Source organism: Pituophis catenifer, unplaced genomic scaffold (genome assembly GCF_029215685.1).
Source record: "Pituophis catenifer annectens isolate HBS135680 unplaced genomic scaffold, rPitCat1.0.hap2 SCAF_6, whole genome shotgun sequence".
Taxonomy (NCBI): Eukaryota; Metazoa; Chordata; class Lepidosauria; order Squamata; family Colubridae; genus Pituophis; species Pituophis catenifer.
Genome location: NW_027256886.1, coordinates 69,550,571 through 69,566,079, shown reverse-complemented (window position 1 = coordinate 69,566,079; position 15,509 = coordinate 69,550,571). Strand labels below are relative to the sequence as shown.

The 15,509-nt window shown below is 38.3% G+C and overlaps 1 protein-coding gene across 4 annotated transcripts in view; it reads right to left on the bottom strand.

The window, feature by feature from the left end:
• SGMS1 (sphingomyelin synthase 1) overlaps positions 1–15,509 on the bottom strand; it is an 88,987-nt gene that overhangs the window by 53,053 nt on the left and 20,425 nt on the right. For 3 of the 4 annotated variants that reach the window (XM_070945871.1, XM_070945873.1, XM_070945872.1), the window contains exon 2: positions 3,356–3,411. The exons of the other annotated variant lie outside the window; for it this stretch is intronic. The gene's annotated coding sequence lies outside the window, so the exon portion shown is untranslated. The remainder of the gene's footprint in view (positions 1–3,355; positions 3,412–15,509) is intronic. 4 annotated transcript variants of the gene reach the window in all.

Here is a 15,509-nt window from a genome sequence, read left to right as displayed (position 1 = left end):
TTTAAATTCCTTGATACATATGTTTAACACAAGGGAGGCCAGTAAACTTTATAGGATTGAAATTAGAGGATTAAAGCAAGAATTTTCAATAGAAGAGAATTCTAAAATCTTGTGATACTGTTAAGCTACTAAAATAATAAACCTAAATTCCAATAAAAGCTAGTTAATAAAAGATTTATTAAAACTGTTGTGATTGTAAGAGGGTTTAGACAGAATTATGTCACCTTCTCATAAAACGTGTTCCAGGTTTTACTGCTTGGTTTGTACAAAAAAAGCATACAAAGTAAAGTGTGCTTTGTTGGCCAGAGCACCAAAAAACACAACTGAGTTTTGATAACACTCCTACTTTTGATTATGCAAGTCTGAACAAGTTTTTTTTTTAAAATGTGTGCTTGTAATTAGTAAGAGCGAACATACAATTGATAAATTGAGAATTTGTGGATTAGCACTTGATTATTGCTTAAACTCCTGTTTTTGCTAAATATATCTAGAAGAGGAAGGATTGGTCATATATTCCATCCTGGGTTTTAGTAAGAGAAGATTAATAAATTCTTACTTTCCAATCCAGAATATTTAACAATGTTGAACAGTTTTTCATGTCTACAGTAAATTATTTAAAATAAAAAAAAATTCCTAAAATAGTATATAGAACTTTTAAATTAAATACAATAGATACTTTTCAAAGTTTTAAAAAATTCACATAAGAAGGGATCTTGAATCTGAATTCTATGAGTCACTTGCAAATTCTTTATAATATAATATGTAGTCTAATATCTTGGTGAATCATCAAGAACAAACTATAAAATAATTCATTCCTTTAAAATTACGTTACATTAATCACAACCCTTGTATTGGAAAAGTTTTAATAAAATTATTACACTTTAGCATAACTGGTGACAATACTCAGTCATTTTTATGGCAAGTATTTGATGAAGTGGAAAAAATTACTTAGTCTTGGGCAAATATTTCATATTATTAAATTATTAATTCTTAGAGAAGGGGGACAAGGGGGACTTGGTAGCTAGATTTTATACTGAAAAAGTATAAAATTTTACTGGGAATCCTGGGAATTCTTTGGGATTAATGGTTTTTAAAACTGTGGGAATAACTTGACTAAAAAATTAGCACAACAGCAAAATCCTCACAAATTCTTCCACTAAGGGTTGTTTTATTCCGTTTAGATGTCAGGGTTCCCCCCAACAGAATTAAAACTCCGAGGCAAGTATCTTCCTCAAAGTATAAATTTATTAGAGATGTCATACTGGCACATCAACAAAGTAGTTGTTCTCAATAACTTAATTTCTCTTCAGGCAAACATACTGAAATTAAATATTTACAACTTTAAAGCTGTTTCAGATTCTAGATAGATTTAAATATGCTTCCAAATTGTGGCCCTATTTGGTTCTTTTTTGTCCCCTTTTACGCAACTTTTTTTCTGGGGTCAGGTTGATGAAAGGTTAAATCATTAATGAAGTTTTTTTTAAAAAAAACAAGAAACAAAAGTTAATATATTTGTCCAGAGACTCCTTTTTGATAAATAGGCTTTTTATTCTGTTGCATCTGGGCTATCTGTCCATCCAGTCACAAACAATTAAGGTTTAATTAAGTAAAATCATATCATTTCTTCTTTAAATATAGTTCTCGCTTAAAGACTGCCATGCTTAGCAAAGAGTCAAAGATACAACAGGGCTGAAAAAGTAACTTTATGGCCAGCCCTTGTACTTATGACTGTCACAGCATCCCCATAGTCATGTGATCAAGATTCAGGCACTTAAACAATCATTTACCAGTCCTCACTTATGAAAGTTGAAGCGTCCTGTCCTGGGATCACCATTTGAGACCTTCTCTGCCAGCTTCCCACAAGCAAAGTCAATGGAGAAACTGGTAGGGAAGGTCACAAGTCACTGCAATAAATCATTTGCATTCTCTCCTCCCACCCCCACAGCAACCGTGTTGGTCACACGTACCCTGGCAGCAACCACTTCGGCCCTGCCACACCCATACGTCTCATCAGTTATTCTCATGCCCTCCCTCACCCAGTAGCAGTCAACCTAGCCCTGCTACGCTCATCCTTGCCACCCAAACATCCTCCCAGGGGCAGCCACGTGTTTCAGTGCTTGTGAGCCGACCAGGACTTTTGACTTCCAGCTGGTTTCACCACTGACTTTCTTTGTTGGAACCCAGCAGCAAGTTGCAAGGAGATCCTTGCTGAATGACCTGCAATTCTCACTTAATGACAGCAAGAGAGAGTGTCAGGATTGCTGCCACTAAGCTGTCACATGACCTCATACTTAACAACTGAATTGTTTAATAATGGAAATTTCAGTTCCAAGTAACATAGTTAAGTGAAGACTACCTATTCACTGGTTCGGCCCCTTTATCTTCTTAGCTTCTATGTTAACCACTTTCAAGCTAATGTCCTCCTGGCTAGACCAAATAGGAAGTTCTCTATCCTGTCATCTATTGTGCTATATCATAGTTATCTAAGGGAGATCAGAGAAAGAACATTTGCATATAATTGCCTTACAGGACAGGAATTCATATCTTAGTTTATTTTTAGAAATACTGAATTTTTCATACCATTCATGCTGATTCATCGCCACTTCTCCGTTATAGTTTAAAACATGTTACTTCAAGATCATACATCATTGTTTGTAACACACACACACACGAAAATATTTTGCCAGATTAAGGGTTGCCCCAATTAATCTGGCAACACATTTTAAAACTTTAAATAATATTTGAATACAGATGCATATACACTAACTTATGTCTTTTCTTTTAAAGCAGTGCTATTTCCTTTGTTCCCTCACATATGAAACAAATATTCGTTTAAGATAACTGTATCTAGAAGGAACACACATCCCCTCTCAGCAGTTTGCTCCTCCTAACTTCCAAATTATACTATACTGAGGGAGACAAATTTAATTGAATCGCTCTCTATCGGAAGAAAGTTTTATAGTGTACTTTTCTTTCTCTATCCTTAAAAACATCAGTGGGAGTCCAGTACTTGGATAAATAAATGGATGGATACTATCCCAACAGCCACACCTGAAAAATCTAACCTTAGCTGAAAGTTAATCTAGTTTATATAACTGTGCAACTAAGTACATAGTAAATATAAAAGTGAAAAGCAAAGTTTAGAGAGGACATGTGACACAAATAGCTGATTAATTAGAATGCTTTTAAAATATGATCCCTTTTTCTGTAATGCACTGCTCTTAAAATCCTCTGGCTCAACAGATTTTCTTCCATCCTTTATTAACCCAGATGCATAAGAAGATTATTCCGATAATAAGTTAAGAAGATAAAACATTTTTCTAAATGGAAAAATTACATAAAATAGAATATTTACCATTATAATTCTGTTCCCAGATTAATCATCTTTGCTTCGTATGTTTTTTTTCTTGTCTACAAAACAAGTAAGAAAGGAAAAAAGGTATTTCATTTCTCTTTTTCAATCATTCAATTAAATGAAAACTTAAATCATTCAAAGTATAACCCCTTCACAATATTCTTGGACCACAACTAAAATGGAAATTCACAATGCTACACTTGGTAACACTTAAATGCTGGTTTGCTCATACAAAGCCACAAGATTGATTACTTTTTGAATTCAAAAACTAAGAATGGTTAGAAATAGGATGCTATTTAAATATTCCCCAAGTATTATTTCTCTCATGGCCTTTGCATAGCGACTATCTGAATTAAGTTCCTAGGAGACTAAAATAGATTTTTTCCTTGTGACAACAATCTTGTTTGCTTTCAGTTTATTCTGAAACTGAACTCTGAGTTACTCTTTAACTAACAAAAATAGAAGTTTAATCTATATGACATGATTTACAAAGCCTGGGTCCAGGGTACTGTTTTATCCTTAAGAAAGTACCACTATTTTACTTTATGATTTTCACTGTTATTCTCACTGTGGATTAAATATTCTAGAGATTTTATTGACTGGCTTGTAACAAATCAGTTCTCCATTCTTTAAAGCATGCTGAAAAATGGAAGTGAATACTGATAATATCATTAGGGTATTTTTGGTTTCAGAATAAATATAGTTGTTCTGTTAGGACAGATGCTACATACATGCAACCAGTTTACAGGAGCATTTCACATATTTGCGATTCAGTTTCTGACAATATGGTGAATACTGAGAGAGCCCATTATTTCAGCAGTTTTTGTGATATGATGATGGAAATAATGATGGAGGAGGAGGAGGAGGAGGAGGAGGAGGAGGAGATTTTTGGTTTTTTGCCCTGCCTTTCATTTCCTAAATGAAGAATATATGTATGTTTTTAATTCATCGTTTTTACTCAGGCTAACTTGTTTTAAATGCATTCATGTGAAGAAATCATTAGTTCACCAACCGCAATAATATTAAGGACTTTATCCAATATGATATGAAGCAACAGAGTTGTTGTTCTTCACACATATTCTATGTATTCCCAATTTGTTTCAGATCAGAGGAGAGATTTGGGAGGCTTCAGACTGAAAAAAGGCAGTCCATTCAATCAGCAACTTTTGTTCCACTGGCAGAAAAATAGAATGAGAGCCATGGTTTCCATGATTTAGGCAGACATCTTTGCTGCCAAATTCTGTTTCATCTCAAAATGCTGCGAATTAAATTCTCTTCATGAATGCGTATATATTCATTCATATTCACACTGCCATACAAAAAAATTTGACTCTGAATTTTGGTAGAGATTTCACAAAGACTTTGAAAATATTTTCCTATAAATTTTAAAGTTTGCACAAAGTGGTAAGAGGAAGCAAAGTAGAAAACATTTGACAGATACTTTGAACTGAAGAGCCTGAGGAACAGAACTTTGATAAACTTTCAATGTCAACATTAGTAAGCTATCTTGATTTCTTTCCTAGAACTGTTTCAAATAGTACACTGCTTATTTATACACTACACTACTTATACAGTACAACAGGGGTGTCAAACTCAAGGCCCAGGGGCCGAATCTGCCCCCGTGAGTGCTTAGATCTGGCCCACGGGACTGCCCTGGAAACAGCAAAGGACCAGTCTGTGGTGCCTCTGCCAGTGAAAAAAGGAGCTCGGGAGCCTGTTTCGCTGGCAGAGCGCTCAGGTCACCACAGACGCCGACACGAGTGACACTGAGCTGGCCATGCCCACCCAACGCCTGCCCCCCCTTCCCAAGGTCAAACACAACCTTGATGTGGCCTTCAATGAAATCGAGTTTGACACCCCTACACTACAAGGAAAGGCACACTTTCCATCTACTGCATAAAGGGCAATTATTTTGCTATAATACTGTGGTTTTAAGACATCTTGCTCTCTAATCAACGATGTTGCTTTAGTTACATACCCATATAAATTAAATACTGGTAGTTTCTTGATTTCTACATCAAAATCTGTATTACACATCAGTGACCCAGATTAAATAAGATTTACTAAAACCTACAAAAGTAAAATAAGGTATACAAGATTTAAAAATACACAAATGCTTACACACTGTTTTGCTATCAATAGTGTGCAAGCTTTTTAAAAATTATGTTCAGACATGTTTGTTCCTCAGAGACTGCCATTACAAGTCCCTCCAGTTTTCTTGGCAAGGTTTTTCAGAAATGGTTTGCCACTGCCTTCTTCCTAGAAGTGAGAAAGTGATTGGTCTAAAGACACCCAGCTGGCTTTGTGCTTTAGGCAGGACTAGAAACTCAAGTGTCCCAATTTTGTCTTAACCACTACACCACACTTGAGTCTTCTGTAAGTTTTACAAGCTGCAAAAACAAATTTTGCATAGGTAAGAATCACTTGCCAGTAAAAATGGACCATAAAATTCCCCCGTCCATCTCAAAATGAGATTAGAAGTGGATGAGTAACTCTTTACATATACATACATTACATACTTTACATACAAGTAACTCTTGACAGAAGTTGCAATGAAATAGAATATGAGTTCGCAATTTAACGCTACCAATGTTTCCATAGCTACATGGGCTGAGCCTTGCCATGTAAGGAATTGTAGTACATTTTACATCCAGTTCTGTTGGTGTATTGTAATAATGTACTGTTATTTTTTGCAGTTAAGACAGGCTTTTTCTCTCATAAAAGAGGCTAAAAATTTGGGTGTGTCTTATATTCCGAATGTAGCCCCGCTCACTCACCGTCCCCCACGTGTCCTCTTCCTGGCTGCAGAGATTGTGTTCTTGGGCTCCATGCATCACATTTTTAGCCTCCAAACATTTTGTTTGAGAGCCCTTCAAGGGTGCGGGGATAGCCAAAGCACATTGCTGCTGATTGCCATCCAAAAATGACGCATTTGGAGACTGAAAACACGACGCGACGTACCCAAAATGGCTACTCGGAACAGCTGCTGCCTTCTCTTACCCCTTCCCCACTTCGCCTGCTTCACTGGAGCTCCCTCCGACAAACAGCTGTGTTTTTGAAGCTGTTTTTCAGCCCCAATGCGAGTGAAGCAATCTTCCACGCTTTGCCTGCTTTTCTAATTGCTGCTCCCTCCGACAATCAGCTGTGCTTTAGAAGCTGTTTTTTAGCCCCAACGTCAAAACCAGCGAGCAAACTAATGTGTTAAAGCTAACCAGGCTAAGGACACTAGCCAGATGAATACCTGGTAGGCAGATCCCCCCCCCATTTTCCTCCCCAAAAACTAAGGTGCATCTTATACTCCGGTGTATCTTATACTTTGAAAAATATGGGTAAATACTCACCAACATTTATTGCTTATAAGCTGGTCTAATACAATGCTATTTTGAAGTGTGCATTGCTATGGACCAAATGAGTGAGAAGAATTTATTATATTCTGATTGCATTCAAATTCTATATCAAAGATATTTTTCTTATGCTTGATCTTGACACAAGGGCATCCCTCAAAAAACATAGTCAATATTATTTTTCTCGATTTGGAGATTCCAGGAGGAATCCTAGTTATTAATATTAAGTATGTCAAACCTTGAGGATGAAAATGAAACATTAGTCAGCATTTGAACACACAGAGCCTTGCCCTTGTTGTAACTTTTGTAAGCTTCTACCTGCAGGCAACACTGAACATTAATTTCACTTCTTGAAATAGCTTTCCTAGGAATTTTGACTGCGTCTGTTCCAATATTTGATGATTAATACTTTGGTTTAATTATGCTCTCTGTAAGAGTTAGGATAATATCTCAGCTTTAAAAAGCTTGAGGGCGATTTTTAAATTAAGCTTCCTCAAAACAATCAAATACAGGTAGTCCTCGACTTACAACAGTTCATTTAGTGACCATTCAAAATTACAATGGTATGCCACCTTGAGTCTTCGGAGAAAGGCGACATACAAGTTGAATGAATGAATGAATGAATGAATGAATGAATGAATAAATGAATAAATAAATAAATAAATAAATAAATAAATAAATAAATAAATAAATAAATAAATAAATAAATAAATAAATAAATAAATAAATAAATTAAAAAAGTGACTCATGACCATTCTTTACACATCACTATTACAGCATCCTCATGGTCACATGATCAAAATTCAGATCCTTGGCAACTGCCTCATATTTATGATGGCTGCAATGTTCTGGAGTCATGTGATCAGCTTTTGCGACCTTCTGACAAGTCAGTGGGGAAGCCAGATTCACTTAACAACTGTGTTACTAATGTAACTACTGCAGTGATTCACTTAACAACTTTGGCAACAAAGGTCGTAAAAACGGGGCAAAACTCACTTAACAAATGTTTCCCTGAGCAACATAAATTTTGGGCTCGATTCTGGTTGTAACTCAAGGACTACTGTGCCAAGTTTAAAAGGCCTTTAAAAACAAAATATAGCTAGGTATTTTTTCATATGCTATTCTACCCAAATTCAAAGGAAATTAGAGTGATGTTCACACAAAATTAATACAGTCCACTATGAGTCACAAGATTTGTCTACCACAGGGGTGTCAAACTCAAGGCACTAAGGGGTGCTTAGATCTGTCCTGCTCTGAAAACAGCAAAGGACTGACCCACTGTGGCTCTGCCAGTGAAAACAGAGCTCAGGGAGGTCGTGCGAGGCCTGTCCAGGCTCCATTTTTGGCCGTGACCATCACCCTCTGCCCTCAGAGAGCCCTCTGCCAGTGAAAACGGAGCCTGGGGAGACCAATGAGTGACATCAAGCTGGCCATGCCCACTCTGGCCACACCCTCCAACACGCCCACTGTCCTCCCCAAGATCCCTAACCCTAACCCTAAACCCTGATCTACCAGAAACTCCACTTCTCAATATTTTCAACATAAGTTCTTCTGCAAAAGGCATTTCACAAAGGGTAAGAACAATTAAAAATGACAGTTTGATCTAGTGGTTAAAGCACAAGGATAGAAACCAGGAATGAAAACCAGCTGGGTGACTTCGGGTTGTCATTCACTCTCACCCCAACTCACCTCGCAGAGTTATTGTTGTGGGGAATAATAGGGGGAAAATAGGAGGAGGAAGTAGTGTTGAGCATGTTCACTGCTTTGAGTTATTTATAAAAATAGTAAAAGCGGGATTAAAAAAAAGTCTCAAAAAATGTATGCACAGATACAATGTTGTCACCGAGAAATCCAGCAAGTTCAAATAAAGTCAACTTTACATCTCTTGCTGATATGCAGCACTCTATAAAAAGATGAAAGTGTGATTATACTTGAAAGAATCCTCCACAGAAGATATCTGAACGTGCTTATGACAGCAAGCCTACTGAACAAGATCTAGATCTGTAATGGCGAACCTATGGCATGCATGCCCAAAGCGGCATGTGAAGCCATGTCGCCCAGCATGCATGGCCTTGCCTGCTTGTCTTCCAGGTTTGTGGCACACATGCGTGTGCGTGATCAGCTGACCTTTGCACACGCGGCAGTGCCAAAAACTGGCCTGTGCATGCGCACCAGCCAGCTGATTGTCAGGCACGCATGTGCGCTAGAACTCGATAGTTCGGCTTTTCTGGAGCGTGATCCCTTTGCATGTGCAGCAGTGCTGAAAACCAGCCTGTGCATGTACGCCGGCCAGCTGACTGGTGGCCACACATGTACATTAGAACCCGGAAGTTCAGCTTTTCTGGAGCACAGCCTCAATGAGCACGCACATGTGCAACATTTCCGCGTGACCTTTTTGGCACTCGGCGCGGAAAAGGTTCACCATCACTGATCTAGATCAATAAAATTAAAGAAGTTGAGAAGGAGTTCAGTAAAATACAAATCATTATCTCAATAATGATTACTTTGAGAAAATTTCATGTGCCAATTTCCATTGGGACAGACTGTGATTTATGCTAAGCCCCTCTATAGATTTACTTGAATAAGTATAATTCTACAGGCAAATATGAGGGGGAAAAATTAGTCATTATATGTTAGCATAACAATGCAGGCAATTGCTTTATTCCCTTTAGGGGGCTTTTAAGGTTTGGTGTGTACTACTATATTAGTTTTGGGAATTTTCAAACATAGAGCACTTACTATGAAATCTGAGCCTCTCCCCAGTCTAATTCCCTACAATGCTAATAAAATTTTGCATCACAGACCAGGGAAAAAAACACTATCAAATGAGCCTATAATGAATAAGCATAATTAAGGAAGCCAATGGCATTTTATGATGGGAAATATTCCACGTTTGGCTCTGCGGACCAAAGATAGAAAGGCTAACTTTTGCAAATTTGAAGATGCTATCTGCAAAGACTCAGAAGCTACACATACAGCTCCACGCTGAACACAAAGAAATTTTTATCCCTTATACATCATTTAATTAAATAAAGACAAACGATGTAAAATTACTGTATGTACTTTAGAAGCAGGAAGAGGAATAAATGATCAGATTGACTTTTGAGTTCCACAGAATTACTTCCAAACTGGAATAGGCAATTACAGCCTATTGCCTATTCCAAACTGGAATAGGCAATTACAGGCCAACACAAGCAAGAATATACTTATTTGCGCAAAATATTCTAATTTCACACAGACGCCAATGTTCTAATTTCACACAGATGGCCAATGGCTGAACAGGACTAAGCAGGAGAGAGATTTTGCATGCTAGAAAAAAGCTCAATGAAGAATTTGGCAACTATGAAAATAGCAAATTCCAGCCATATGGTTTTTGGAAGTAGACCAAAAATAATACTTTTTGTATTGTACCTTTTAATAAGTCTATGATACAATTAAACACTGAATTAAATCAGTGGTAGGATTCAAAAATGTTTACTACCGGTTCTGTGGGCGTGGCTTGGTGGGAGTGGTGTGGCGTGGCTTGGTAGGCGTGGCAGGGGAAGGATACTATAAAATCTCCAATCTCTCCCCAATCCAGGGGAAGGAAACTGCAAAATCCCCATTTCTTCCTGATCAGCTGGGACTCGGGAGGCAGAGAATAGATGGGGGCGGGGCCAGTCAGAGGTGGTATTTACCGGTTCTCTGAATTACTCAAAATGTCTGCTACCGGTTCTCCAGAATTGGTCAGAACCTGCTGAATACCACCTCTGAATACCTGCTAAATACCACCTCCATAATAAGGAAGCTTTTGGCTGTACATTGCAATAAGCACATTTCCTCTTCCCAAATTTAAATGGCAAAGGAATCCCAACCTCCAGTACAAATTTTAGAGGGTCATAACTCTCTTCTCTACCTGGTCTGTGTCTGTTCCACTTTATACTTCGGGATTTTACCCTTGAAACCATGCATTACAATCATACTATGCTTCAGTACTACTGAATGCATTTAACCAACTAAATATTGGTAGTTCTTGACTTACAACAGCTTGTTCAGTGACCATTCAAAGTTACAATGGCACTGAAAAAAGTGATTTATAACTGTTTTTCACACAACTATAGCAAGGAGTAATTGTATCATCAGCAGGCATTATTATTGCCACTGACTAACATGATATTGTACTCAGGGGTGGGCTTCAAAAATTTTAGCAAGGGGTTCTCTGCTGGTTGCTGTGTGGGCATGGCCTTGATGGGCGTGGCCTTGTCATCCTCCTGTTTTTGCCCTCCCTGGGCTCTGGAGGCTTTCCTCGAACCTCAGGGAGGGTGAAAACGGCCTCCCCAGACTCCGGAGGCCTTCTGGAGGCCAGAAATGGCTTGTTTCCAGCCTTCCAGAACTTCCAGTAGGCCCGTTTTTCACCCTCCCCGAGCCACCGCAAACGCCTTGTACTTACCTGCATTCAAAGTGGGCTGCGTGGGGACTCCTGGGAGGGGAGGGGTGGGCGGGGCCAGCCAGGGGTGGAATTTGGGGGTTTTCCGAACTGCACAGAATCTTAGCTTAGCTTAGCAGCCCACCCGATTGTACTTTCTTAATAAATTAACTCATGTACTTCCCCCAATTAACTCATTACTATTAAATTTAATTGCTTTATTGTTCCCATGACAACATCTCAAAAGGTACATTACACGGATGGCAAACATAAGCAATTGGTTGACTAAAGATCCCATCAGTTAGAGCACTTATTTGTACAAGGAAAGGTTAAAAGCTTTGGATTTAGGAAGATGGATGAAGGTATGATTGAAGCTGGGTTTACTTAGTTATTTAGAACATGGAAACAGAAGCTGATTACATTGGTTGATACAAAGAATAATTCTCAACCCAGATAAAATACAGGTAGTCCTCCACTTACGACCCCAGTTGACCCCAAAATTTCATTGCTAAGTGCGAAATTTGTTAAGTGAGTTTTGCCCCATTTTACAACTTTTCTTGCCACATTTGTTAAGTGAATCACTGCAGTTGCTAAATTAGTAACACGGTTGTAAAATGAATTTTGACCGCATGTGCACGGGGATACTGCAACTGTTGTAAGTGTGAAAAACTGGTCATAACTCCCTTTTTTCAGTGCTGTTGTAACTTTGAACAGTCACTAAGAGAACTGTTGTAAGTAGAGGACTACCTTATAAAAAAACCTGAATCTTCCCACCAAAGGTGAATGTCCAACAACTTGAGTTAAGTGAGAAAGAATACCATATTTTTCGGACTATAAGACACACCGATGTATAAAATGCTTTAAGATTACGAACAGGTAAGCAAGAAAAAAAAAGTTTTTGCCCTCCCCGGCATCTAGGAGCACTCTGCAAGCCTCCCAAACCCTCTGTGCACCCCGTTTTTGGCCAGTTTTTCGAAAACTCCCCAGCCCACAGGAGCACTCTGCAGGCCTGCCAAAGCCTCTGTGCGCCCCATTTTTGCAAAAACAGGGCGTGCAAGGCGGGACTTTGGGAGGCCAAAAATGGCTGTATTCGGTGCGTAAGACGCACCAACATTTCCACCCTCTTTGGGGGGGGGGGAGTGCGTCTTATACTCCGAAAATTATGGTACTTATTCACACACTATTAATATTAGAATACTAATAGTATATTAGTATACTATTAGTATCCAGTATTAAAACTACAGGAACAGTTTCTGAAAAATGAGATGACAATCACAGCAATTCACACTTTAAAACAGAATTAGATACATTTCAAGGAAGAAAGCACCATTGGCAACTAATCGTAATGGCTACCTAGGACTTCCAGGAAGAAAAACAGCATAGTTCCAAAACCAGATAATTACAAGCAATATCAAGTCATTGTTATTGACCTGCAGTAAATTCTTTATTTTCTAGGATTGTTTAATCATCTTATTGGGAAACAGGATGGTGTCCTCTATTGGGCTGGATTTAATCCAGGAGGATGTTATTTATGTGTCCGTAATAGTTATTATCTGTTGCTGTAACTAATGAATGGCTATATTATTAAAAAGTCTTCTATTTCAACATATGTCCAGCATTTAGCCTAATTTTTTGTTCTGCACCCAGTAAGTTTTATTTTCATTCAGATGATACCATGATTTTAAGATTTCACTTCCACACCTGTTTTTCCAGCTGGATATTTGCAGAATAGTTAAATAAAAGCAGCCAACACCTAATACTGAATATTAACTGAATATTTTTTGCCATGTTCCCAGACATTTTGAAGCAATTAATTAAAATGAATTCATATGTCCAATGCATACAAAAAAAACCCCTAAGTTCCTTTCCTATTTTATAAAGGGTGGGGGAGGGAAGAGAGGAGAATCTTGAGTGTTGCCAACTCTACCAATTCAGTATATAACTATTTCATGGAAAGAACTATTTTTTATAGTCTGATGTGTGAATGAGACAAATAATTCACAGCTGCCACAAGAACTGAGGCTTGTTTAAAACTTAATTCTTGTCCCTAAGACCCTTAGATAAATTCCAGATCTGCATTCAATCTTTGGGCTGAGAATAATAGGTTCCATGGGCTATCCAGTGCTGTGGAGTCGGAGTCGGAGTCGGAGTCGAGGAGTCGGAGTCGGAGGAAATTTTGGGTACCTGGAGTCGGAGTCGGAGTCGGCAAACAATGCACCGACTCCGACTCCTACTAAATTTAGATTGGAATTTTAAAAAAAGCAAGTTTAAATGTCCCAATTCACAAAAAGTTATAATTAATGACTTCTCTACTGTAAGAATAAAGACCAATGCATGCAGTGCCTCACGTAACCGCAAAATGAACACGTTAAGTGACCGTGAAGAAGCATGCTTTTCATGTGCTTCACTATAAGGCACGCAACGCACAATTAGGAGTGGCAATACTTATACTTTCCATAGTGTTGTGTTCTGCTGTTACAGGGAACGCAGCGCCCATGGGTAACCTAGCCTCTCACTGATAAGGGATTAAGTAAATATGTTTTTTGCAGGACTAGAGACACTTGCATAAGTGAAGGGAATGGAGGGTCAATAGTTCAAGACTGAAGCTGTAAACCATTGGAAAAACTGCTGTCATTCAGCTAAGGCTATAAAAACTTGTAAACTCTGATTGTTAGCTTAAACTTTAAACATGACTATGGGATTCTACTAGGGAAATCATGTTTTATAATAAATGCCCCTTCCTGGATCCTCCCACTGCCCTATCTTCAGCAGCAGATCAGCACACAAAAAGGAGAAGGCAGCAGCTTCTGCCCAACTACCTCTCTCTGCTAGAAGAGCTTAGAACAGCGGTTCTCAACCTGGGGGTCGCGACCCCTTTGGGGGTCGAACGGCCATTTCACAGGAGTCGCCAAAGCCCTCTCTGCCCCCCCCATGCCTTCACTCACCCTCACTCTCTGCTCTGTTGGATCGCTGGCCGTTCGTTTACCCCGCCCACTCCCAATCTATTGCTGCCTCCGATGGCTAGAGGAAAAAAAACTGTTTAAATTCTTGCCACGGGGCTTCAAAGGGCCGCCCTAGAGCCAGTGGTGCAGCCCAACCGTTTGTTAAATTGCTGGCTTGCCCCGCCCCTCCGCACCACTATTTATTGCCAATAAATAGTGGTGGGCGAGGGGCGGGCGACCCAGCAATTTAACAAATGGTTCGGTGGTTTTTTTGTAATTTTATTGGCCCACGGAGCTTCAGCATAGGCTAATTAGCCCTTGATTAGATCGGCTCCCGACCCCCAGCTGATTTGCTCTGAGCTGTTTTGCTCAGTGCTCTTTTGCTTGCTTGGAAAGACTGCAGATTTTTCCCCCCCTAGCTATACTGAAAAACGAAAGAGAAAGTAAAGCAGGCTGTTGGTTTTGCATGTTAGAAAATTAGGCAGGCAGATTTCTTTTCTTTTTCCTCACCAAAAAAGGTAGGTGCAAACAACGGGAAATTTAGGGAAAAAAGGAGATTTTAAAACACAAAAGAAAAAAAGCTCTATTTAACTAGGGAATTGTAATAATTGAGATACTATTAATTGTATATTGTGTTGAAAGCAGAAATGGTTAAGTTGTGGTTTGGAGGAATATATGGGGGAAATTATTTGGTTTATTATTATTGGTAAATATAATTAATTGATTTGTAAGAAATTGGATTGCATGGAAATAATTGGAATATTCATGTTCATATTGATTAATATACAAAAAAGGTAGTTATATAACTAATTGATTTATATTAAAATGTTGAATTCATATTAAACAACTGTAATATTACATAATTAACCAATGTGAGGATGGATATAAAAATAGATGACAATGGGAAGGGGTAAAATATAGAATAGAAGGGAAAAATTGAATTTGATTAAGATTAGAGATGAGGATGAAGGGTAATATTGGTTTTTTACAAAAATAGATGAGGAATAAATATGGCAAAAAGGAAATATAGAAATTGTAAATTTAATTGAAATGACTAAACACTGTTTAAATTTATGAACCGGCCAAATACTCTGTTCAAAGAAAATACATTGTATGTTTGTATGTGTGTTTCTAATTATTGTTATTTATTCATATTTGTTCTCTTTTATTCTTTAAAGTTTAACAATTCATTCTTTATCTTAATATCTTTATATTTGTTTGGGGTTGGCTTTCTTCCCTTTCATCTTTTTTATTGTACAGCAATCTTTCTCCTCAAACCTACCACCTCTCTCTTTTCTTTCCTTCTTACTTTCTCTTCCTCACCCTCTTCTTCTCCTCCCTACTTCCTCTTCCTTTCTCCTTCTCCTCCTCTCTTCCTCCCTCTCTTACCCTCACTCCTACTCTAATTTCCCTTCCCTTCCTTCATCCCTCTCTATTGCTGTATCCTTTTATGTATATGGACT